This window comes from Arvicanthis niloticus, chromosome 12 (genome assembly GCF_011762505.2).
Source record: "Arvicanthis niloticus isolate mArvNil1 chromosome 12, mArvNil1.pat.X, whole genome shotgun sequence".
NCBI classification, from domain to species: Eukaryota; Metazoa; Chordata; class Mammalia; order Rodentia; family Muridae; genus Arvicanthis; species Arvicanthis niloticus.
This window is the reverse complement of record NC_047669.1, coordinates 50,859,971-50,887,879: the sequence shown is the minus strand read 5'-3', so window position 1 is coordinate 50,887,879 and position 27,909 is coordinate 50,859,971. Positions and strand designations below refer to the sequence as shown.

At 33.8% G+C, this 27,909-nt stretch overlaps 1 protein-coding gene and 1 long non-coding RNA gene across 5 annotated transcripts in view; one reads left to right on the top strand and one right to left on the bottom strand.

Moving 5' to 3' along the window:
* Positions 1-27,909, top strand: part of Cadm2 (cell adhesion molecule 2) — a 912,354-nt gene that overhangs the window by 122,077 nt on the left and 762,368 nt on the right. The window lies entirely within an intron of this gene.
* Positions 288-24,325, bottom strand: LOC117718288 (uncharacterized). Of its 2 annotated transcripts, XR_013113616.1 has the most exons (4): positions 24,258-24,325; positions 23,399-23,457; positions 14,437-14,670; positions 288-2,477 (listed from the first exon to the last, which is right to left on the bottom strand). It is a non-coding gene; the product is annotated as an uncharacterized LOC117718288 (long non-coding RNA). The 2 variants fall into 2 exon arrangements; XR_004608010.2 differs by lacking the exon at positions 288-2,477 and having other exon boundaries at positions 11,404-14,670.

Genomic DNA, 27,909 nt, shown 5'->3' with positions numbered 1-27,909 from the left:
GTAATAACTATATATTTTGCAGTCGTCAAGTTCCAGATTGAAATTCTTTTAAGTCAGAAAAGATTTTCAAAACATTCTTTTTTCTAAAGATAATTTTGCTAGCCATTACCAAATTTTATGGCTTAAAATAAGAAGGCTTGATGACCCAGGCTTAGGCAGGAGTGGCTGGTCGGATGGGGAGCACCCTCATAGAGGCAAGGGCAGGGAGGAGGGGATTGGGGTTGTGGAGGGGACACTGGGAAGGGGGATAACAGCTGAAATGTAAATAAATAAAATAACTAATAAAACACATGAGAAACACAATTTAATTAAACAGAAAAAAAAGAAGAAATAGAGAATGCTACTAAATAGGAAAATACTAAGACAGGATATGAAGCATTGCTTTAACATAGTCTCAGTAATGGATTTCTTGTTTCAGAAAAAACTCATGAACAAAATATGAAATTTACTACATATTTCCTATATAGCTTTTTCATCTAGAATGTTTCCAATCAAACATATTTTCAATCTCAGAGAAATCCAGGAGCTGCTCTCAAATAATAAATTCAAATCCCTGTCTTTCCTGGTCTTCCTTACTTCCTTACTGGTCTACCTTTTCTTCCTTAACTGGAGATCAGGACAATACACAGTGCTCTTGAATAGTACATTGCACAATATTTATTTAAAAAAATATGCACTTATTACCCATAATTAAGTATCAGGCCATTAAAAATATTTCTATTATAAATGTGTTGGATGCTTACTTTACAATAGCACATCTATAATCCTATTTTTATGAAGACATCATATTTTGTGCAAATTTTGATGTGTCAGAAAATATAGCCTACACTTGAAGAAACCATGAATAATTATCCAATTTTTGTGATATTCATCAAAATATAAATTGTTGCAAAACGAGAGTGCAATGGTATATTAGCTTAAAGAAAGAATTCTTTCTTTCTTTCTTTCTTTTTGTAACTTACGCATGTAAAATAGAAGATTCAATTGATATTCTAGAGTCGTTTCTTTAGTGAGGAAACAGAAAGGTCAAAAACTTCTGGTGACAGGAGAAAAGGTAATCCTTTTGTAAGTTCTAAAAGATGACCCTTACAACCACAAATTTCAATTAAGGGAAAGGTTAGGGGGAGGTTGCTGTCTTGAAGTCTTCAGTGACATGATGCCAGGAGTCATATTTCAGGATGTTTTATATGAATAAGAAATGCTTTCTATTTAATTGTAGCTTCTTTATCTTACATTTGGAAGATTTTGTCATACTGTAAACAAACCTTATATGACATACAGGCATATTAAAAGTATTCTAGTTATACATCTCCAAGCAAACAGTTATTCTGGCTCAAAAGTTACAAGAGTGTTTTATTCATCTGATAGAATATCAAGTAAATATTGGAAGCTTCTATTTGGTTAAAAAGTTAGAATTTTTATTTTTAATTTTTGCACCAAAACTTAGTCTGTGGAGTAAAGGAACATGAGGTGTGGGCTTCTTTACTACATTACTTTGATACAGAACTAATTACTCTCCAGTATCTATGAACAATGTATTTGCATCTCTCTGGGTATTCGGCAGTTTTCACATATGTTGTGAATAATTTAGTGATATTTACCATTGTCAAAAAATCAGTTTTGTGACTGTATGATACCATTTCACTGTTCCTCACACATCTTCACTGTATAAAGAAGCTAAACAGAGAGATCTCCTGTTTCCTCTGCAGCTTTCTCAGATTCTCCTTGGTAGTTCTCAACAGTACAGCCAAGTCTATGTTACTGTGTATAATAATTGCATAAGAATTAATGCTACTTTGACTGCAGAAATTATCCTGCATCCCTTTTTCCATGTGCAAAGCACACCACAATCCTCAGTAATAATTTGTTTATTGAGTGATGATTTTTCTGTAAAACAAATTTCAATTTTCTTTATAATTATTATCTCTAATGATAATAATAATTATTATTCATTTTCTTTTTCACTTTACATCTTGCTCACTGCCCTCATCCTGGTCACCCCTTTCCATGATCCTTCCCCGTCCCCTTCTCCTCTGAGTTGGTGAGGAACCCGTGGGTATTGCCCACCCTGGCACATCAAGTCTCTGTGAAGGTGCACACATCCTCTCCCACTGAGGAAAGACAAGGTACCCAGTTAGAAGAACATAGTCCACAGACAGACAACAGCTTTCAGGATAGCCCCAGCTCTAAGAATTCAGGACCCACTTGAGGACCAAGCTGCACTTCCTCTTACATATGTGTGGGAAGGCCTGTTTAAGATCTTTGGTTGGTGGTTCAGTCTCTGAGACTGGGTCCAGGTTGTTTGATTCTGTTGGTCTTCTGTGGAATTTCTAACCCCTTCAGGGCCCACAATCTTTCCTTTTTTCTTCCAGTCAAGAGTCCCGCAGCTCCATCCACTGTTTGGCTATGAGTGTCTGTATCTGTCTGAGTCACCTGCTGGTGGATTCTCTCAGAGGGCAGCCATAATAGACTACTGTCTGCAAGCACAACAGAGTATCATTAATAGTGTTTTAGGAAAATAATTTAAAAAAGAAAAGAGCTCTACTGAGCGACAGGTCAAGGAATAAAAATTTCTGGCTACTTTAGTATAGTCTTGTTTTACTACCTAATACTTTATCCTAACAGATTCATCCAAGAATCTATGTTCTTTATTTGATTTAATTTGCCTGCTTATCCAAATGTGGAATTTATATTGCTTTCTGGCACATTCCTTCTCCAATAAGAAATGGCACAGTACTCCAAACCAGCTGGGACACATCCATCTAAGAAGTGAATATATTAGTAAATGTTCAATTAAAATGTCTTTTAGAATTTGACCTGTACAAATTTCCAGGCTTTGAATAAACACTACTGAACAGTGTTAAATACAGTACCTGTGATGATAAAAGAAAATGAAGACTCTAAAATGTGGGGTTTTTTAATATTAGATAGTTTGCTGTAACTTTTCTTGTATCAGAACGTAGTGTAATGCTTCATCAATAGAAGAATAGCAATAGAATTGATGGTCCTCCTAAGTAGATAATAAATTAATATAAGGAACTGCAAATGTGTCTATATTCGCATTAAAAATCAGGGGCAAAAAGAGCATCATGAGAATATAGCTAAGACACATGTGGAATCAAATGTACTCACAAAGACACATTATACATTATTAAACAAAATGAAGGCACAGTGATTGGACTCTAAATTATCTTAGAAAAAGCAGCTAGCCCTGCATTACTTAGAGCTATGTGTCTATTAAGAGATAAAATTGACAGATAATTATTCTCTCCACTGACGATTTCATGATTAGAGGTATTTTAATTGGTACTCTCAACTGCATTAAACTTGTGCTTCCATAGCATCTTAATCCCAAAGCCATCATTAGGAGATGTGTTTAGTAAGCATGGGAGATTTGGAAGTCAACTAGGGAAACTTGTCATGAGATGGAATCGGTTGTTGATGACTTTAAAAGGTGATTTATTACATGGAGCTCTTGACTACCTGAAGTGCTAGACATAAAACCGAATATTTTCTGTGTAATTACACCGAATAATTATTAATGACAGATTTATTCAGCAACAGCCTTAGACCAGCCTTCTGGGTAATCTGGCAGCGGAATTGGTGGGTGTTGTCCACAGTCTAAACGAACTTGATGATACACTCGTAGAATCTGAAAAGTAACTTAGTTCTCAAAGCATAGTTTTCTTTCTTCTTTCTTTATTTTTTATTTTTATTTTTTTAAAGAAAATTTCTCTCCCTCACAAATTACAGACCTTTCTTGCTTCTCTGGAAAATTGCCCCCATTTTCCTCTCTTGGATATTTCACAACAGCCGCACAATGAAGTAATTTGAGCATTTACAAACTTGATACAATGCCTCATTCCTCACATCCAAGTCATTTAAATTCTTTCCTCAGCGCCTGCTTCTCCCAGATTGTGTCCAAGTTTAGCAGTGGAGACCCGAAAGTTCAGTGATCAGCTGAACTTTTGACTCACATAAATGACTTTCAATAAATTTAATTAAATTTATATTAGCAGATTAGACCTGGGCAGAAATATTTCCATTTCTGTTATTAGAAAATATTTCAAGTCAAAGGATGGAAACCATTTTTACCTTTAACTGGAGCATGTTTTGCCTTAATTAGAACCCAACTATTTACTTTTAGGGCGTCCAGACTCTCAGTGATGAAAACAAGGTTTGGGTTTGAATTTTTAATACTCCAAAAAAGAAACCAAAAAAACCCACAAACAAAACAAATCAAAATAAAATGAGGGCAGCATGAATTGTTCTTGCTCCCCACACTTCTTTTCTGCCTATATTGTGTCTATCTTCATATATTAAAAAGCATCCCCTTTTTGCCAGTGAAATGCAAATGTGCCGAAAAGTTTGAATTTTTCATTCCTTCCACAAGCCTTCTTGCTGAGTTTAGAGCTGTCCCTGGAATCTGTGTCATGGTTGTTTATCAGGATTGTTTTGTCTAGTGAAATGATGTAGCATTGTTAAATGATAATAGTCCAATTCCATTTTAGTTTACCTCAAATAATTTCCTATATGTTTATAATGTTGCTTGATCAGGTAGACTTCTCCATAATATAAATAATGCACTCTTAGCTTCATTTCTGTATTTTGGTGGTCACTAAGAATTGGAAGGATGCACACACACACAAACACACACATACATACACACATACACATGCACGGAAGAGGGGGGAGAGAACTGATATTTAACTAGAATAACATGTACTTTTTCCAGTCTGTTTCTAAAACAGTTGGTATATTCGAGTTAGTTCATAATTTTAAAAAGAGTGACAATTTTTGCATGTTTAATTTTTATTTTTTAATCTCATGTATATTATAAATACTCACAATCGTTACCTTCATTATATTAACAGTTTACAATTAACAAAATTAATTATGGAGTATACTTAAAACTCATATGTTATTTTGTTAAGCTGCATCAATATCTTCCAACGATTCCACCTAAGCAATGAAACTGACCAAGAACATTCACCAAATAGAAGTAGCAAGAAAGGTCATCGAAGGCATTCACATCTATTTCGTTTTTGTGGTCACTGTGTTTGTTTATTTAAGAGATAATATTATATGCTAACATTGTATATTAGTAAGGAGGAGTTTGTGTGTTTAAGATAAAATCAGTGAAGAACAGTATGTTAATTGGTTTGTACATGTTTCCCCTAACATCTTTCTTCAACTGTGGCCAGTTCTACACTCTCCAACAACTGTTTCTATTTGCTTGAATGGACGGAAATGTGACTCATGTCACAGTGGAAACAGTACTTCTCAAGTGTGTCTCCAGCAACACTAAAGGCCTAGGCTGCTTGTCAAAATGCATCCTGCCAAGAATAAACTAGTCCTCCTCTTTTCACTGAAGTTACAAAAGCAGTCTCTCCATGCACGATATCATCCATATTGTGGTACGGAAGATCATAGAAAGTAGTTAAAGCTTTGCTAACATGTCAAAGGCACCACAGATATTTGAGGTCAAGTAGCTTCAGGAACACTTATAGGCTCCTCACTGACAACTATATTATCTAGTTCTGTATATAAATGGGGAAGAAACTCTGTATCTGTGTGCCTACCTTAAGTGTCCTCAGGGACTATATGTTAAATTTAATGGTAAATAATATATTTTATTATATATTAACACAAAATTAAAAAGCATCGTAATGAAACCTTGCATGCAAACAGTATCGAGGAAAACACTTGAAATATTTCAAAACTTGAGTGCTATTATGAATAAGAAAATGATCTCTGTAATTAAAAAACTTTGAAAGTAACATTAATGATATACACTAAAATAGGACCTGTAATTTGCTTATATTGAGTCAACAGTCCTGTTATCGGTGAACTTTCTTATTTTTTTTATTTTAGAGAGGCTTAAATTAAGACTATTTGTTGATAGTTCATCATAGCACAAACTATTTAGTATATTAATGTCTAAAAATTTTAAAATATTATATCCCAATATTTATCTTGTAACCGGCATTAAAATGCTTTTGTAAGATGTTTCCTAATGAAAGCTGATGGTCGGTTTGGCTTCAGCCACTAATTTCCAACTAATGAGTATGAAGAAAATATTTAAATATCAATTCAGAGAATTGATTGTGTCTGTTAATCCTGAGACATGGTGGTAATTGATTAAATAGTAATATATGTGACAAGATTTTAAAAATCCAGCCTGTTATTAGATCTGTTAAGTGTGTAATATTCAAAATTAATTCATCATATTACAATTATAATTAATGGTTATTAGCATTTACTTTTTTACTCTGATCAATTTGTGGCTTGATCAAATAGTCCTACTTGCCAGATCATGTAAATAATTCAGTCTTTGCACTGTTTCTGAATTTTGGTGGTCACTAAAAATGGAAGATCACCTATTCGGATCCAATCTTACATAATTTGTATGAGTGGAAGGGAGGCTGTGTGCCTTTATAATGTATGCATTCAAAGGTAAGTGAGTGTCTGCATGTCTAGAGGCTAGAGGAGGAGAGTGTGAACTCTACCATGGTCTGCTCCTTCCCCTGAGGCAGGCTCTCTCAATGAATGTGAAGTTGACTGTTTTGGCAAGCAGAGCAAACCAGTAAGTCCTCTTTCCTCCAATCTCATAGCTGTGAGGTTACAGTTGTATTTGTGACAATGTATTTTTTGAGAATGGTGCAGGGAGTCTGATCATAGGTCTTCAGATTTTTGTAGCTTGTGCTGCTTTTAGCAAATCCATCTCCCCAGGCCTTGCAGGGAATTTTTTGGTTTTGGTTAATTAATTTTTTCATATAATGTACTCTAATCATGCTTTTAATTTCCCCTTTTTATTTATTCTTTTCTCATATTATATCCCGACTCCAGTTTCTCTGCCCCCTACTCCTCCCCACCTTTCCTCTTCGCCAGACCCACTCCTCTTCCATTTCCTTTCAGAAAACTTCAAGCCTTCCAGAGATACCAACCAAACATTGCATATCAAGTTAGAGTAAGAGTATGAATATACCATAATAAAATGGCTATTTGAGGCAAACAAGTAGAAGCAAAAGAACCTTAATGCAGGCAAATGAGTCAGATACAACTCCTTTCCCACTGCTACGAGTCCCACAAGAACACCAAGCTACACGACCATAACACACACACACACACACACACACACGGATGTGTAGATAGATAGATAGATAGATAGATAGATAGATAGATAGATAGATAGATAGATAGATAGGAGCTACGTCAAACCTCTGCATGCTCCATGTTTGTAGATTCAGTCTCTGTGAGCTCCTATGAGCTTTAGCTGATTCTGTGGGCTGTGTTCTAGTTGAGTCCTGATCCCCTCTGACTACTACAACAGGATTCCCTGAGATCCACCTAATAATGTTTGCTTGTGGATCTTTTCATTTGTCCTTATCAATAGTGTAGTAGAATATCATTAAAAATCAACTCATTGACTTGTTTTTCAGCCATATTAAGTTCTATCCTAGCTCTCTGGGATATCCAGCATCTTGTTCCTGGGCTCCAGGCAATATCAGATGTGGACTCCCTCTCCTAGCATGAATGTCACTTTGGAAGAGTAATTGGTTGGTCATTGTCACAAGTCTTGTGTCAACTTTACCCAAGCATATCTTGCAGATACGACAAACTGTAGATAGAAGGTTTTTGTTTGTTTGTTTGTTTGTTTTCCTGGGTTGGAGTATCCCCACTGGAAGCCTTTCCTGGTTACAGAAGATCACAGGTTCAGGCTTCATATTCATTGCTGAGAGTCTTCTCTATGGTCATCCTCATATATTCATTGGAGTTTCCATTGTGCTAGACTTTTACCTTGCCCTGAATTGCTCTCCAATTCCAGTCTTTAACATTAAATCATGTTGATTTGAGTTAGTTATAGAGAAGCCCACATATTTACTTTCCTTTGCATTCATTTATTATTGTTACATATCCAAGCAAATCAAATATTTACTTGGCTTTTGAAGAATTGTTGTTTTCATCTTTTCATTTGAATATCTTTATAATATGAGTATATTTTACAAATTAAAGAAAATATATTTCTCAACTTTATGTTATATATACCCAACTAATTCTTTGTCTTGTCTGTAATTCAGTACACTGTGGTGATTAATACAAAGGCTACCAGTATGGTAATAATAAAAACATCTAAATAATAAGCTGACTACTTAATTTTAGCTTCGTTGTTGCATGTTTCATAATGCTAACATGCCCATAACTAAAGGATAGACAGTTAGAGGCTGGAGAGGCATATCTGCGGTCCTGTGTATTCTACAGCTCTTGCAGAGAACCTATTTTGATACAAACTAGGCTGCTCTTTGCTCTTTGAGCTTCTCACTTCCTGTTCTAGCCTTGTGGAAACAGGATGGCTACTGCACACATGCAGACATGGCTGCAAAATACTTAACAGAGAAACAAAGCAAAATTTTAAAACAACAGACACAATTTGAAGAATCTTTTTAATCATTTCTCATAAATGATCATATCTCCAGGTGTGGATCCTAGAACTATAGGTTAATTCTGACTTTTCTCTTGTGTTTGACTTTCAAGTTATTTTCTCCTTGGTACATTTCATCAAAATACCTGGAATAACCGTCTATATTTCTAACCTCTATTCTTCCCTCCCTATTATATGAACTGATTTTATTTTTGTACTATGCTGTGAATATGCCTTTATACTCTAAAACATATCTTGTGCAGAATTTCTAATTCCCACACATGAAAAATATTTAATAAAATTGATTACACAGTTCCATTATTTAAAATTGTTAACTTTTCTTATTCCCACTATATAACATTTATGATTATCGAAATGGCTTCTTTTATAAATTATGTATTGTAGTTACAGCGAGAGTGCCCATCTAAGTGTATGTGGAATTATGATGACTTATAAGTGTAAAGCAATATACTTTCAGTTGAAACTCTACAGTCAATATGAATTTTGATTTCTTCTTTATCTAGGATTAACTATTAGTCTGCTTTCAGAGATTACCTTGTCATGACAGCTATGTACAACTCCTAATCAAATCATGAGGGTAAACAATCTACACAGTGTGCAGTGTTGTCTACCTTTCAATAGTGTAGGTAACACAGCCAATGCTTTATGATAGAATAATCTGTATTTAGATGTTGTTCACAAATAGAAGGTTACTGTATGCATTTTTAATTTGTTTTAGGTGTTTCAAGATAAACTGTAAGGTAGGTTAAGTGAAAATACACTACATATCAAGGACATGATACATTAAAATTTTGATGCATTTTTTGAGATTTAATTCTATCATAAGTAAAGGCATATATATATATATATATATATATATATATATATATATATATAATATTGTTTATGTGAAAGCTAGCTTGTTGTCAACTCATATCCATATATCCATATAAGGATATATTATTTGTATTCAACATCACATCATAAATCTCTAATACTGCTACTGAAACCTGGCATTAGGTCTTCTCATAATCCCACAAGAGTCCAATTTATATGGGTGAATGAACGAAAGAATGTTAGAATTATTACCCCAGATGCACAGGTGATCCTGGAAAGAGATTTAGGTTTCAAATATCAAATTGGAGTTTAACCTTCTGAGTCAGATTTAATGATTTTTCTAAAATATAATGTGTCCTCACACTCCTCTGCAGTGGTAATTCTGTTTCCCCTTTGGAATTCTGAGTCAGTTCTCTTTCACCAAGGCCCCTCAAACCTCATTTAAAAATTAGCTGTAACCTTTACTATGTCTTTCTAATATTTCAAACTTTTCATTGTTTTTCTGTTGTCTTAATCATTATTATACTATTTCCTTATGATTCCAATTTGTCTTTTCCTTATGAAATTTCCCTTTGAAATTTGCAGCTACAGTAGGCTATATCTTTGTGTTTAATGCAAAACTATGTGCACTATGATACTACAGAACTTTTTATAAACTGTTATTATTATTATTATTATTATTATTATTATTATTATGATGATGATGATTATTATTATTATATCTAACATTTATTTCTCTATCAAGTTAAAGTGCTTCATTCTAGGATAATTCCTGATCCCTTTTCTGGGCTCAATCTGCTTTATTTCCTCTTTAATTGTGATACTGAGTTTTTAATTTAACTAACTCACTGATGTTAACAACAACAACAACAACAACAACAACAACAACAACAACAACAACAAAAACAACCTGAATTTTAAGGACTGTAGAGATGGCTCAGTGGTTAAGAATGCTTTCTACTGCTCTTCCAGAGGCAGGTTCAATTTCTAACACCCACATGAAGCTCACCAGCATCTCTAACTACATTCTGGGGATCCAATGCCATCTTCCAGTTGTGGGCCTCATGCACACAAGTGGTACACAAACAACCATATCAATTTAAAAAATTAAAAGAAAATAGAATTAGATCGTACTGTGTGGGTTAAGAGAACATTCACAGAAGAACAGGAAAATTAGCAAGGTCTTTTACAGTTCGTGAGGGTTTAGATATAAGCTTAATTTTTAAAACAATATTACAAATTATTGGAGAGAAAAAGAAGTCATGAGTATTTAGGGAAAGCTTTAGATATAAAGAAATATTCAGCATGTCAAATATTACATCAAGCATTATATACTGTGCCCATTTTTAAGAAAGCAAGGGAGTGTTATTTTCTGTTTTTTTTTTTTTCTAAAGCATTTTTTTTCCCCTGAAAGAACCTAAGTGCTAGGAGAGAAGTTGATTTTTGGAGGGAAGAGGGGAAAGAGACTTCTCGTGGGAGTGTTGTGAGGGAAATGACAGAAGCTCAAGCAATCAGCGATGCTGGGTGGGAGGGCAGGTGCTTCCAGGACAGATCTTCTGATGAATATGTAAGTGATATCACCATTTGTGCTCTGGAATAATGGGTTTCCATTTAAAAGGAAGTTAAAATAATGAAGCAAATGTGATGTCTGTCAAGTTCATTACAATAAAGTCCTAAATTTATTCATACTTCTCATCTTGATAAAATGCTGAACTGCAGGATCAATAGTGTGCTTGTAATTCTTGCCACAAGTCTAATATAGAAATACATGTACAAGTTTGTATATATGTGTGTTTATTGAATCCAGTCAATAAAATTATATATTCTTTACACACATATAATAATCAGCTAAAAGTTTTAATGAATTCAAGTAAGTGAGTTAATGCCTACTGATACGGTTCAATCATGTAAATAAATTTAATCCTTATTTCTGGTCATCCATTTTACAAATGTTTTTTTTTTAAAGTATCATAAAAATATATAATTACATAACTTGATAGCTTCATATAAACATCAGAAATGAAATGTGACAGAAATCAATATTGCCATGTTTTATTGCAGGATAAATATAAGAGAATAAGAAAACTAGGATATATAAGTATTGTCTTTCTATTTATTTTAATATTTTGATTGTGTTTTCTTTAAAATTATATTAGATAAGTAGTCCACAATTGTACATAAAATATTAGTATGCCTGGTAACTTAATGTATATTTGACCTGAGACATTTATTTAAAAACTCATATTAAAGAAATGTGCTCAAATTTATTTAATTTGACTTTCCAAAATAAGCAAAGTTCTTTATTCTAAACTGTTTTAGTCATTGCACACAGCAGCTCAGGCTCAGCTGGGGAGCCCTGGGGAATGAGACAAGTGTCTCATTCACAAGTGTCATTAATTCACAGAATCCAAAGACATCCAGCATTCATTTAACATCTCACCACCACCATCAAGCACACACATTTGTGGGATGGGAGCTTCCAAAAGATATCCAAGCTCAATTTTTTTATTATTTGAATCAGGGAGTGAGCACGAATTCTACACTGCAGTGGGCTAGACAGATCAGGCAGGAAACAGAAGAGCGTTAAGTGTCTAAATTGTTAACTACTCTGTAATGACCATGTAATGTTAACCAATCCATTATTTCTAATAGATACTGACTACTTCAAATTCCTTTCATATTTATTATCCTGCTGTTCTTTCCTTATCATCAGAAAATTTGGACTGCCTAACTTTTGGGTATTGATTTCACATAATTTTCTTGGAGTAATAGGGACCGTTTGGAGATGCAGGTTGTACTGGTGCAGTCTTCTTTTATTTTAAAACATTGTTGTTTATGTGACTTGATTGTATTTTGGGCTACACATGACAGATTTTCACTCATAGTAATCACTTCTGCCTACACTAGCACATTGTCATCTCTTCATTTATCCACTCTGTCAAATTGTTATTCCAGTGTTAAAAGATAAACATAAAATTGTCTAATTCTTCCTTTCCGCTGTCTCTTTATCCATGATGCCTCTTATTTTTTTTTATAGAATCCCAAAGTCATTAGTCTATGAATTTTATTTTCCATCCAAATGAAGGCATGGGCATGATCAAAGTGTTACTCTTTAGACTTCAGTAGTAAACTTTCCATTTTGTGTTAAATAAATTATACTTTGGGGAACCAAAACAAACACTTCCTTTGAAACATATATGAGCAAAAGGAAATGGCTAACATTTGCAAAAATGATTTCTGCACATAAGAAAGTATTCTTGTTCCTAGGTTACCAAGAACGATCATGGCAGGAGACCTCTCAGCACCTTTGTAGAACCATTCTTAGACTTGTGAATGCTGTCGTTTCTGCACAAACCCCCAATGCAGGGAAGAAATGATGTGACCTTAGCTCCATAGCATTACAAAATGAATTTGGAAGAGAAAGATTACTGATTGAACACTGTATTTTTTTATAAACATAATATATAATCTTATAATAATTCTAGTATATCAGAACATGGAATGCAGTAAATTACTAGTTTAATGAGTTTCTACCACTACTCAATATTTATGGTTCTCTGGTTCTTATGCAGTGAGCTATTGGTCAATATTTTATTTTTACATCCATAGTTTACCTGCCTGAAATATTCTTCGGGTTATCAGACTGTTACTTAGGGCTATACTTGACAACTGTCAGGTTATCAGACAGTTGGAATACTGTATCCATTTAAGAACATTATTAGGAATATATGTTCAGAGTCTCACACTGTTGAAACAGGCTTATTTTGCATTTGCTTTATTTCAGTAGCATATATATGATTCGATGATACAGGAACGACTTTTACAAATAAATTTCATAGAAAAATAACATTGATAACTTCAATACCAATAATTCACTAATAACAATTAATATATAGAAAAACCAGATTTTCCAAGATTTATTTCATTTTTATTTTGAGTTTGAGATTTAGCTGAGTGTAACTGAATTGCACATCATGTGCAAATGCTTTTAACTATTGAACCATCTTCCCCACCCTGTTGCTCTCAATTTTAACATTAGGTGTTAGTTTACCCATAGGTATTGATGAGTTCTATAACAGTTATTCATTTTATTTATCCAGGTAAAAATTGTGAACTTGATGAGAAATAGATTTTTTTTAAAGGTGTAATACCCCAGATAAGAGCGTTTGTCTTAGTTGTCCATTGCAAACTGATCAACCAAGAAAAAGTACGTAGAGGTAACATTATACGAACTAAACAGGTTTTATACCTTTTTGCCTACTAAGTATTATTGCCTGTATATATAAAAACATTATATATATATACATATATATCTATATATATAAGTATATATATGTATATACATGGTTTAAATAGCTAATAATGACTAATTTTTCCTCATAGACTACCTTCTTTTTTTATGATCATATGATGTATTATGATTTTAATTACTTATGTTTATAAATGTTAAGTCTAATTTCATGCTCATTCTGGATATAGTTGTGTACAGAAAAAATTCATTAAATTTATAATCATAAATTAATATTGATAATGTATTATGTATTATTATGAATATTTGATATTTATATGTAGTCTGATAAAAATGGCTTAGGTAGAGAATTACTTTTTAGCATATAGAAAGTTACATAATATTTAAAATATGTGCATGCTCTCCTATGTCCACACAGACATATTTACTACATTCTTTTAGGCATCTCTCTCTGTCTAGACTTTATGCAAGCTTACCCCAAGCCTAATACTGATAGGATATCTCTCAGCCTGAGTAGTACAGATATTTCTCATTTGTGTTATAATTGAAAAGATATGTGATACTCTTTCTGAATAATTTTGCTAGTGAATGATACTTCTATGAGAAGAAAAACTTTAATCTGGTGTACTCTTTAAGGAATGTTTTCATTAATTAATTTTTTTATTTATTCACTTTACATCCCATTCACTGACCCCCCCCCCTTCCAGTCACCCCCCTCACAATCCTTACCACTTTACTCCTCTACTTCTCATCTGAGCCAGTGGGGGCCACCCTAAGTACCCCTCCACCACCATGGCACTTCAAATCTCTGGGAGACTAAGCACTTCCTCTCCCACTGAGGCCAGACAAGACAACCAAGCTAAAAGAACATATCCCATGTAAGGCAATAGCTTTTGGGATAAGGTCAAGCTGCACATTTGCTACATACGGGCAGGAGGCCACGGTCCAGCTATGTATGTTCTTTGGTTGGTGACTCAGACTCTGAGAGCTCCAGTGGTTCAGGTTAAGTTAACTTTGTTGGTCTTCCTTTGGAGTTCCTATCCCTTTTGCCCTCGGTCTGCTCGATTCTTCTGTAAGAGTCCCCAAGCTCCATCTACTGGTGGGTGTCTGAATCTGTCTGAGAGCTGCTGGGTAGAACCGCTCAAGAACAACATGCTTCTGTCTGCAAGTATAAAAGAGTATCATTAATAATGTCAGGGATTGGTGCTTGCCCATGGGATGGGCCTCAAGTTGGGCTGGTTATTGGTTGGCCGTTCTCTCAGGCTCTGCTCTTTACCCCGTGCCTGCATTACTTATAGACAGAATGAATTTTGGGTTGAAAGTTTTGTGGGTGGGCTGGTTATCTCTATTTCTCCACTGGGGTTCCTGTCTGGATACAGGAGGTGGTCTCCTCAAGTTCCATATGCCCAATGTAGTGAGTCACAGCTAATGTCACTCACGTGTTTTAAAATGATAAAACTACAAGTGATTGATTAAAAATAAGGAAATATTACTGAACAATGTTTTAGAAAACAATGAAAGGCTAATCAACAAAAGACTCGGAGTGTTATAAAGTCCATTTCAATCATTATTGTTTTCTAATAATTTTTACTGTTTTAAAGAATAGAACTCATATGGCCAGTGAGATACTTAATCTGATATTTCTCGTGACATATCTACCAAATCAGTCAACTAACCAAAACTTGGCAATAATGCTTACTAGTAAGCATTATAACTTAGCAAAATAAATACACAATATGTGAACTTAAAATTTACCCTCTGTGGGTGGGGAGGTAGGAGTGGTGGGGTAGGTGGGGTCACATCTTCATAGAAGCATGAGGAAGGGGGATGGGATAGGAGATTCCTGGGTGGTGGGGGGAATGGGTGTAAGGGGATAAAATCTGAAATGTGAATATAATATCCAATAAAAAATGTGTGCCAAAAAATTTACCCTCTGTTACACATATAGAAATTAATTTTAAAAACATAATCTTTGACTTGAAAAGTCATAGTATCCTGTTCATAAGGGTTTCTGAGTTTCTTAGTAATGGTTAGAAGCATGTGGTTGCACATCTGTAATCCACACTCTGAAGGTAGTTGCAGAAGAATCATTAGAATCATTGAAAGATTATAAGTTCAAGACCAGCATGATCTATACAGAATAATTTGTCTCAGAAAAAGTTTAAAATGTTTAAAATTTCAGATACTTTAAAAAAAACTAATTTGTTGCTTTGAAGCACATGGCCTTAGGCCTACCTAACTTATGTTATTCTAGAAAATGAATAATAATGATTATTAAAAGTTTTATTTTGTAATGTTTACTAGAACAGATAGAAGAAATAAAATATGACTATTGTTTTTATAAAATAAATACTCAATATTTAAAATTATATACTGTTGGTGTTATAACTTAGGATACAATCTTTGAAATATATACAAAAAATTGCTTGGTTTCTATTTTCATATATACTTCCAGGTCGAAAGTTGTTTAAACTCTCTTTTAAAGGCTCAATTAAATATTATGTATTTGATGTTTACAATTAAACTGAGAGATTGGAAAGTAAGAATTTGATATCATTGATAGGCAGTTGTGTTGAGAGTTTATAATAGTGTTGTGTCTCATGTAATTAGTTATTGTGGCCTCCATTTGTCAGCATAAACAAAATGATGTGCATACAAATGTTTTATTTTTTGACTTTTATTCACAATATATATATATATATATATATATATATATATATATATATATATATTTAGTTTATTCTCTTAGCTATCCCATAGAGTTTTCTCTTTTAAACATTTACTTTATTGTTGTAAATTATATTCATACACGTGCCCCTAATATTCATACGTGTGCCCCTGCTTGAGCATGTCCCCGAGTGTACATGTCCAGTGAATCCAGAAGTGACGTTAGTTCCCATGGAGAGGAGCTACAGGCAATTGGAAACATGTGACAAATGTACAAGGAATGTAATTTGAGTTCTCTGGTAAAGCACTAGGTGCTCTTAACTAAACACCCACCCCTTCAGCATTGCCTCCTAATTGACCCTCAATGAATTTCCTTAATTCTTATTATTTTCAAACATGAAAACAAGTGGATTGTTTGGTACTGACCACAGTACTTGAACACTGTCTGCCTAGAACAATACAGGGCAATAATGTAAAAATTCTAGAATAGTTTCCCCATAGTGTAAATCTCATCCGTGCTTTTAATAGTCCATAATATTATGGAATATAATAAAGCTTCAATCATAATCCTATTTTATGTGATTCGTTGCCAAAACTATTACTACTGTGTTCAGGTCAAAGTAGTACTGCTTCCTTCATCTTAAAACCAAGTTAACACTCCTGTATTAAATTCCAGCCTGTTATCTGAGCCCAGGCAATCCATTTATTTTCATTTTTATTCCACAGTGTATTTTATAACCTAAAAATCAGCCCTCTCATGAGCATAATGTTATCCAAAAATTTGTAATAACCTCTTTTGTCTCATCTAAATTCCCTAATAATATTTCTTTCCAGCCTAGTTTCAATGAATTTTTTCCCTTCTTCCTCTTGCTCTGCTCTCATTTATCAGGTTTCTTTGTATACACACTTTAACCCATTCACAGAAACTATCACACCCTGGAACTCCATCAGTTGCCTTCACTGCTCTTAAAGAAAGGAAGAAATCATGACATTAATTATAAAGATAACACGTTTGGTCACTATCGTCTTGTTTTATTTTTAAACTATCTTAGTTGAACAAAATGGGTTCCGTTTTCTATTTATTTATTTATTTATTTATTTATTTATTTATTTATTTGGTTATTTTACTTATTTACATTTCAAATGTTATCCCTTTTCTTGTGTTCCCTCCACAATCCCCTATCCCACCCCCACCTCCCCTGCTTCTATGAGGGTGTTCACCCAACAACCCACCCACTCCTGCCTCCCAGCCCTGGCATTCCTCTATACTGGGTCTTTGAAACTTCACAGAACCAAGGGCCTCCCATCCCATTGATGCCATATAAGGCCATCCTCTGCTACATATGCGATTGGAGCCATGGGTCCCTTCCATGTGTACTCCTTGTTTGGTGGTTTAGTCCCTGGGAGCTCTGGGGTGTTTGGTTTGTTGATACTATTGTTCTTCCTATGGGATTGCAATCCCTTTCAGCTCCTTCAGTCCTTTCTCTAACTCCTCCATTGGGGTCTCTGTGCTCAGTCCGATAGTTGGTTGTGAGCATCCACCTTTGTATTGGTCAGGCTCTGGTAGAGCCTCTCAGGAGACAGCTATATCAGTTCCTTGTTTTTAATCTGCTAATCTCATGAACATTCTGTTTAGTAGAGACCGTTGCTCTCCACTGTCTTTCCCTGCTCCAGCTGATCTCCATCCCCTTTCCAAATCCACTCCTCATAGCCTTGTGCCCCACTGATGTTTTAGCCGCTTTGTTGTGTCAATGGCTGCTTCTCAGCCCAGGGAGCAAAACTCTCACAAAACAGTGCAGGTTTAGTGAGCTGCACTGAGAAATCTCTAGGAAGCAACCCAGAGCAATGGTTAGTATATATTAACTCCTACCTGCCAATTCTTATTCTTGAGGCACAAAAATGAAGTTTTATTTATTCCATACTGTTTTTTTTTTTATTGTGTCTGATTCTCTGCTGCTTTCATGCTGACTGAGGAAGCCTGAACTATTCCGATCTGGTCCTGAGTTTAGTGACTATTGTGTTTCCTCTTTTAAGGTATCTGTTGCTCTATATTATTTTCAGGGTAAAACACTGCTCTACTATAAAAAAAAAAAAAATAAGTAAATAAATCCCAGTAGTAGCCTCATGGTTTTCTTGTAATACTATTTGTTTTCTACCTCAGGATGCCAACGTTCTTTTAAAATAGCTGTAGTGCTAATGTGATTTTGTTGCTGCTTTAAATCCCATTTGTTCTGCATGTCTAATTAAGTTCTGCTTGTCTACACAACTGATCAGTCATAAACAGGGCAAGTCACTCATTCAAGTTTGCAATAATTAATACAGTTGTGCGTTCTCTTATAATGTTTTCCTTTCTGTCATTTTGTTAAAGTTAAAATCATTCAAAATATATTACATATAAAATATTGAGAATATGCCATGTTTGTCTTAACTACATTTAAAAAAAAAAAAAAACAGAAAGAACCAAAAGTGTTTTGTTTTGTTACGTTTTTTTCTGAGTGGCACAGGTTAGGAGCTAAATTAAATATTTTTGGTTTTTCTTAGTGTGCCTGCAGCAAATGTTCTTTAAGCATTACAGTATACAGTTAAAGAATCTGTATCATAGAATAAAGTCATACTTACTTTATTACTTCATCGTTTTTAGTACTTTCCTAGACATGCCAAGGTACAGGAAACAACACGATGTGAAGATATACACATTTTATATGTAAGACTTTTCAAAGATAAGGAAGTGTAGAAAACTCCTTACCATGTTTGTTTTCAAAGTTATCATTTTAAGTGATGTAATTCAAATACTTAGAGACTATCCTATACAATCTTACCAAGTGGAAATTGTTATTCAAACAAGGTAATTATAATGCCCTGTCAAATACAATGTATTCTAACTTCTGAATATAAGCTAAGAAATTATTCAGACTGATCTGTCAGTGGATGACTTAAGATGTATATACATACACATATACATATATGTATATATATCTTAAGTGAAAATGTAACTCATTTCAGTTTCTTAAAATTTAGTTTGTTTCATTTTGAACCTAAATTTTCTTAACTCATTATTATAATAATATCATTGAATGTGTTTCACCTTAGATATATTATTGTATATAAATGTTTCAAAAATAATGAATTATAATTTGTAAAATGCATTTGTAAACCCAGATCTATTCAAAGTGCATATTTTAAAAAGTGTCTTTAAATGTTTTTGAGAATTACACAATTACAGCTTGGAAAATTTCTACTCATATTTGAATTTAGATATTGGTAAATAATACTCTAAATTGCTGGTTGGCTCGTTTTCAGGTTAGAAAATTAGCCAAAAATACAAATATAAATATCAATAATGATTGAGAGAATACACTTGTTACTTTTGTGATATACAGAAGCTTGGAACATTCTTTTTTTTGTTTTTTTTTGTTTTTTTTTTTTTTTTTTTTTGTTTTTTGAGACAGGGTTTCTCTGTGTAGCCCTGGCTGTCCTGGAACTCACTCTGTAGACTAGGCTGGCCTGGAACTCAGAAATCTGCCTGCCTCTGCCTCCCATGTGCCGGGATTAAAGGCGTGCGCCACCATCGCCGGGCTTTGGAACATTCTTCTAAATATTGCTTGAAAGTCACAAATGAAGTTGTTGAAGGTTGTGAATGGGAAGCATCCCTCCATTTGCTTAAGCTTGTCTTAATTTGAAGACAAGCTTGCCTGCACAGCAGAGGACCAATGGACTAGTTTCCTTGAATCTTACTGTTCATGTTCTTATGTGGAAACCTTGACATTTGAAATTCTAATGTTTTTAAAAGTCATTTTTTTTTGTTCTGCTTGTTTTTGATATGGTTAAAACCCTGATACTCATTTAATAGCTTGGTGTTATGATATGCCTTAATTAAGAGCTTTCCAGTCAAATAATATGGGATTTTTGTAAGTTTATAATGTACTTGGTTACTAAGCTTGAAATGTTTGAATAACATTATATATAAGCATATATATAAATTATATATATAGATAAGTATATGTATACTATTTATATAAGTATATAAAAATTAAAAGTATAAATTTTGCATACACAACTTTAAGTAATTAGATAATTCACCCCAGTTACCTCAACACAAAACACAAAATATGATTCTGATAGATAAGTATATAATCACAATAAAAAAATCAAGGACAGTTTCTTCATATCTTTTGGCTAGTCCCTGCATCTCTCTTGTGGTGTGTGATCAGAAGACTGTGGGAAGCAATTATTTCTTCTGTTTTCAGAGGAGGCTTTTCATTGAGAAATAGGCCTGGCCATGAGGTGTTGCAAAAACAATCCACTAGTGCCAGAATATGCTCACTTAATACAAAAGCACAGCTTCATAACCTCAAATTATTTTAGTAGACAATGTGACAATTTTTGACATGTCATTTGGGATGTCAGACACTGAATTTCTTTGTTACAATTAAAAGACTATGAGGAACTATCTAGTAGTTTATATTGCTGTATCATTTTGACAGATTGTTATACTTCAAAAATAATGCATTTTTGTTTATTAAAAAAGAGATGCAAAGAAAATACACACATAAATATTTGTACAAAGTTATCAAGATTGGGTTTACATGATATTTAAAGCTGAGATGACCAAGTTCCATTTTGAAATAAAACAAATTATAGATTGCAGAGTGTACATATTCTATTGCTGAGGAACAGTAGACAGCTGTGTGTTCACTAGAACACTGAGCTTTAAACAAAAATGTTTAACTCACTCCTTCCAGGAATAAATATAGCATAAGAAATATGCTGCTAATCTTGAGTTTTAGATACAAATTTACAAAAAATACAAATATTCAAATAAATAAACTGTATTGTCATTCTTTAATGTATTATACCATTTATCTCATTCATGTGTATATATGACTTGATTCTTATAATATTTTTCACTTTCTCCTATGAATCACTGTCCAAAGTTTTAGTATGCTTCTCTATAATATTAAAACTGATTTTAATAAATAGTTTTAATATTATAAATTATAAGTGAATGAAAGCCATACAGTTGTAATTATTATACACACAGAAACTGAGTGTTCAAATCTCGTTACCTAAAATATTAGTATCCACACTCTGTGAAGTTGAGATTAATGGTGACAAATAATGGAGAAAGAAGATTCAAAGGATTTCTATTTGAAATCTGTGGCCAGGAATTTCTTGTACCAATTTAGTGAATACTAAAGTGATTATGTCAAAACGATAATTACAATTGAAGTGCCATTCTGAACACAATAACACTATTTAACATTTCTTTTTGTGTTCTGAATTGATAAGTTCTAAATAATACTTTCAGGCCATCATGTTTACCTAATCATAATATAAAAGTGAATAGTAGACTTACATTACTTTTTATGTGAGAGAAGCTAAGAAAAGCCAAGATATTTGTTGACAAGTATTATAATACTAGCAGACACAGATATGCCTTATGCATCTAGAGAAAAGAGTTTAGGGGCCAAAATATTTTAATGGAAGGATTGAGAAGAAAAAAAAATGCATGACACCAGTTGGCTAATAAATTCCTTTTTTGGGGGGGGGGGGGACTGTTTTTTACCAGGTCTATACAAACATGTTATTCCATAGAGCAGAGAAGAAGTGTTTAAGACAGATTTGACTTCTACTAGCTTTGTTCTTTCTTTTCTTCTAACCTCATTTTGTAGCTCAGTATACACTTGAGTCAACTCAAGAAGGACACAAAGCCCTCATTTCTTAACCTGATCTGTCTGCAAGAGCTCCACAATTTGCCAGTCCTTTGTCCAAGTATACTTACTGCTCAAAAATCAAGGAGACAGGGTCATCAAGAAAGGGATCTATAAAGCTGGGCAGTGGTGGAGCATGCCTCTAATCCCAGCACTTGGGAGGCAGAGGCAGGCAGATTTCTGAGTCACAGAGTGAGTTCCAGGACAGCCAGGGCTACACAGAGAAACCCTGTCTCAGGGAAAAAAAAAAAAAAACAACATCCCCCCAAAAAGGGGATCTATAAGTTAACTAAAGTTAACTAGTGATGGAAACCAATGTAAAGATGGACTAAGACTTCTTTACAAAAGTTTTTAAGTCAACAAGTCATACTTGGCTTCAAAAGGTGGTGATGATAGACTGTCAAAATAAAGACATAGTTAAGATAATTCAAAGACTTTTCTACTTTGTTTAGTTTGAAAGACAAACATATGCCATTTTAGAGAAAAAAACTACAGTCATCTGCACTGAGGTATGGGTGCTAATTACACAACTCATTATTTTAGTAGCACAGCACAAAGAGCAGAAGGATATAATAGAAAGCCAAATAAGAAGAAATACCTCAAAAGATTTTTAATTTTAGATATTTTCCTGAAATGTCCCATATGGTGTGGTGTGTGAATCATTAAAGCTAACAAAGGATGATGGGTAAGCTTGGCATTATTTAACTATTATTTATAAACATCAATCAGTTCTTTCTATATTTTCTAGAGATTTCTAGGTGTAAGACATATTTTAGTTGTTATTATGGCTTTACTATCGTTGTTACTTCTTTATATATGTTAAAGTTGACTTATTTTGCTAACATAATTGTGCTTTGTATCTCACTTCATGTGAGGTCAAGCTTTCTGCATTCTCTCTATTGTGGAGCTAAAGCACTGAAAAGGACATAGATTTAGTATTTTAAATATGTAAATTTCTTTAGGACTATTGGCTACTACACTATGTGTCTCTTTCAATACTTTCAAGTTTTTAATCATGATAAATAATATGTGTCAATCTCTTCTCCAAACTGCTAAACATTAAGCTTGGTATATACAGAGAAAGATGTCAGTAGTCTGTTTTGTAAAAAAAAAAAAGAAAGAAAGAAAAAAGAAAAGAAATGCTCTGAGGTATTTCCACAGTTCAGGCAATGCTCTTAGTGTGTGGAGAAGAGGGAGACAGTGGTTCATGATCATGGGAAAGGTACAGCACAGAACTAATGTCAGATGTATGGAACGGGCTGAGAGTAATTTGGTTGTGAGTCAGGATATGTTAGGTTCCCCTGAGGAAGAAGTTAACTGGCTCCCTAGTCCTCCTAACTTGACTTAGTGCATTAGAGAAATTAATCCATGGATGCATACTGTCTTCAAAGATAGATTCTGGACATGGAAATTACTGGAACAGTAATCAGCCAGGCCAGACAAATGTCTCCTGAAAGTTTCCTCCTGAAAACAAACAAACAAACAAAAAAAACAACAAAAAACAAAACAAACCTGGGTACGTTATGATGAATTGGCTCTTCCAACTCTTGTGCTTGTCATCCATAATTGGCCTAAGTAGTTCAGGGAACAAATGCGCTCATGTGAGATAAATTTCTGTTTAAAAACCTGCTCTCCTACCTATTAACTGTGTGATCCCAGACAAACACTTTAACCTTTCCAAGATTCTGTCTTGTGACTTATGAGACCAGGATTAAAATTATTGCTGGTTAATATATAGCTTGGCATACAAAGACACACCACACATATTTTGTATAACCATGCGTTATCCTCCGTTAGAAACAGATTAGAGGAATTTTGATCCTATACAGAAATATTCATACAGAAGTTATTCACATAATATAGAGTTTCAAATAACCCTGGTGGAACATTTTACACAACACCCATTCACAGTTTTTTAAACATCCTGCAAGGGCTTAACAAGTCATAAATATTATTTCATTTGTATCTACTTAGAATGCTTAAAACTTCAAGTGGGTGTACAGCCAATGATGAATTAATAGCCAATTTACTTCTGATCAATTTCTATTCCATCTTTAACTACTTGAATGCTTTTCTTTTTAAAATGGTGTCCTACTTTCTTGTCCCCCTACAAGGTCTGTTCTACCTATTCTGGTAAATGACAGTTAATCTGAGCAGGAAAGTACTTTCAGTTAATAAGCAGAATTTAAAAATGACCCTTGAGAGCAGCAGATGAATTGCTAATTAGAATTATCACTGTTGCCCTGATAACTTTGTTCGAAGGTCTGAATTATTTCAGGACATTAAAGATAGAAAGTTCATTAATGTTTTTAATGCATATCTATTATTTATGAAGCAAGCATGAGCAGGAGAATGGATGTGAATACAGTACCTGTATCTCTTTGTCCATCTACCAAGTTGGCGATTCTTTCCATTTGAAACAAGATAATCCTCTTTGTCTAGAATCTGCAGCAAGATAGATCAGGATAAAGAGTTAAAATTGAATCTGAGTACTTAACTGTTGTGTGCCCTTGAAGATGTTCAATGGCCTTAACCTGATAAGTTGTTTTTATTGGATATTTTATTTTACATTTCAGATGTCATTCACTTTCCCATTTTCCCCCACAGAATCCCCTATTCCATCCACCTTCCTCCTTTTTGCTTTTATACCATTTTAATTACATGCAAGTATTAAGGTCAGTTGAGGAACTAGCAATACAATAGATGCAAATAGTCAAGGAAAAAGCAAGACAATAAACACAAATAGTCAAAGAACAAGTAAGGCAATAAACAAAGGCCTATGATCACTCCCAATGATCACTATTTCTAAGGGCTTTTCAGGATGATCAAAATATCTAAGCCAACTTCCCTGTCCTAGCACAAAGTCATTTTCATGCCTGACGCCTACCTCTTTGTTCTAGTCTAAGATTTAGATTCCTGCCTAATATTACTTCTTTATTCTAGCCTTTGGCTAGAAGATTTTTTCTTTTATATTTGAGATTATACTGAAATTTTATCATTTCCCACTTCCATTACCTCCCTCCAAACCCTCCTTGATCTCTTTCAAATTCATCTTTCATCAATTTCATGAAAAAAATAAAATTCTTTTTAATTAATTGATATCATTTTTATTATAATGCCATTGAAATTATTAATGAACTGAACTCAATGTTGTCTCATGTGTATATTCATACACATTCCTGAATACAACCTGCTTTGTCTATATAGTATTACTTATATGTATGCTTTCAGGGCTAACAATTTGGTACTGGATAACAAATATGTGTACTGTTCCCTGTAAAAGCTTACTTCTATCACTGTCAACCACTCCTATGTTGGCATTCTTTATGAAGGGCTGAAGCCTTGTGAGATTTCCCCCATTCATTTTGGCATATCATTGTGATGTCCTTGTTCAGATCATATTTAGATAATCACGTTGGTGAGACTTTATGGGTGTAACTTCTGACATCACTAGGATATTCTCTGATAGAAAACTCTCTGATCTGGTTTTTACTGTCTTATAATCTCTTCTGCATTGTTCCCTAAGGATTAGGTATAGGTATTGTTTTGTAGATGTATCTACTGGATCTGGGTTCTACAACTTTGTCATTTTATTAGTTGTAAATTTCCGTAATGGTTTTTAATTTCTGTTTTCCTTGTTTGTAAATCTCTAGTGTACCTGGTATCTTTAATATGCCAAATTAAATAATGTTAAATTTGCATTGTAAAGACATATATGGTTGATTTTTTCACATGGTAATGAACTTCTGCTTGTTATTGACAGTGCTTGATTTCTTTTTGAAACTATGTTCTTTTCACTTTGTGTGTGTGTGTGCATTGGGGGGGGGGGAAGAGAAAGAGAGTAGGGGGAGAGGGAAAAGGAGAGAAACAGAGAGAGAAAAAGAGAGACAGAGAGAGACAGAGACAGAGAGAGACAGAGAGGGAGGGATGGAGGGAGGGAGAGAGAGAGAGAGAGAGAGAGAGAGAGAGAGAGAGAGAGAGAGAGCTGTCTATGGTGTGTGGAAGTCAGAAAAGAGAAAAGTGTTTAGTTCCCTGGACCTAGAATTATTGGCTTTTAACCCTATCGGTATTCATCCTGAGAACTAAATTCAGGACCTGTGGAAGCTCACCAAGAACTTTTTCTCACCTACCTGTCTCCCCAGCTCCATGCTTTCAGCTGATATTAATCAAAATCTTCTATTTTTTACTGAGACCATGTTTGGTATTGACCTTTCCCAGCCGATGGTGATCACTATAAATAGGCCTGTGGTTGTGGGGAGGACAGTTATCAATTTGGAGCACAGTGGAAGCTGAAGCACCTGAACTGGCGGACAGTAGTATGGTAGGCACAGGCATTAAGTTAGACAAGAGGATTGGGGATGTTGAGTGTAGGTGAATTTAAATCAGGAGATGTTAAGATCATTATTGTGGCATGCTTGAGAAAAATGGATACAGAATGCTTGGAAGTGTAAGATATGTTGTAAACCGAACCGATAGGACAAACCTGAGGTCTTCATGTGTTCTACCCACAGGACCCAATATCCTGATGAAACTTGACTTTGTAATACGTGTATGTGTAATTTATAGAGATTTTTATTTTATTTCCAAACATGTAGATTAAACATCAAGTTTCTGATAACAAAGGTGTATTGATCATCATAATCACTGATGGTAGGAAGGCAGCTTAGACAGGAAAGTATACGACCATGAGGAATTGAGTATGATAATGGAAACACAAGTAAAAATCTGGGTGTGGTGGGGTGTGCTGTGTAGGAAGAGACGCAAGAATTTTTGAGGATGAAGAACTAGTCAGGCTAAACTACTTGGAGACTCTCCTGAGATTCTATGCATTGAAAGAAGGTGGATGGTACCTAGGAAAAAACACCCAAGGTTGACAGCTAACTTACAAGTAGACACACAAATAAAACTATTCTTAATGTCATATGAATCTAAATTAGAAAATGAATTAAAAATAATCAACAAAGTAATCATCATTACAAATGTATAACCTTGCCTGAGGCATTATTTTCTTATAAATGTTATAATATGAACATTTTAAGTAACACATAGCTAAAGGTACAACTTTTAAAATGTTTCTCTCTTACAAATTATGGCATATATGAGGTCACAATTACACAATTTTTGAAAAGAAGAAAGAATGTTTTAAGTTTGATATAAATGTAAAGAATCTCAATAAATGTCATCAACTTGGGAAAAAAAGCCAAATTACTCCTAAGTCTGAATATGGGTAACTTAATTAAAACTCAATTAACATTGTTATTGTGTAACTAATGGCTTGAAAATGGTAATGTCATAAGTCATCAATTATAGATTAGTGTAAAAGAGAGTAGGTACCAAAGCCTGGAATGTCAAACTAAGCCTCAGGGTGCCTTTAAAAAATACATTTTTCTGAATTATATTTGTCAGATTATAGCATGACACTGTATTTGATTAAAACTGACAAACATAATGTTACTAATGAATTTTTTTTTGCTGAAGTGTGTTTGTAGAGTGCTAATGGAGATTAAGATACTTTTATCAGTATGTATCTTTTTAATAAATTAATTTCTTTACCTTAAATTTTAGTAATTGATCAGGAGATGACGACAGCTAAAAGTCTTCAGTTATAATAAATAACAATAAAATAATTTTAAAATTTAAGAACATTTTAAAAATTAAATAATAATTTTTCTTTTCCTCTTATACATGAAGTTAGTGACTATATTTTATATTCTTAAGAAAATTATTTATGTATCTGACATGACACTTAATTTGGCTTTTTCTAAAGAACATTTTAGATAGCTTTTCATGCTTCAAAGTCTGCTATTCTTATTCCAAATTTGTCCTTTAACATTCTCCTTTGTTTTGTGATTCATATTTGTATCTCAGACCAGGAGTCTCTTGTACAAATGCTCATTTCTCTCTTCTCTAAGAATATCCAATCTGTTTAATAAAATTTTAACTTTTTAATTTATATAATTTTCTCATTTATTTCATAAACTGTCAGTTTCAAGGATTATTTATTAACCTATTTAGATCCGAAT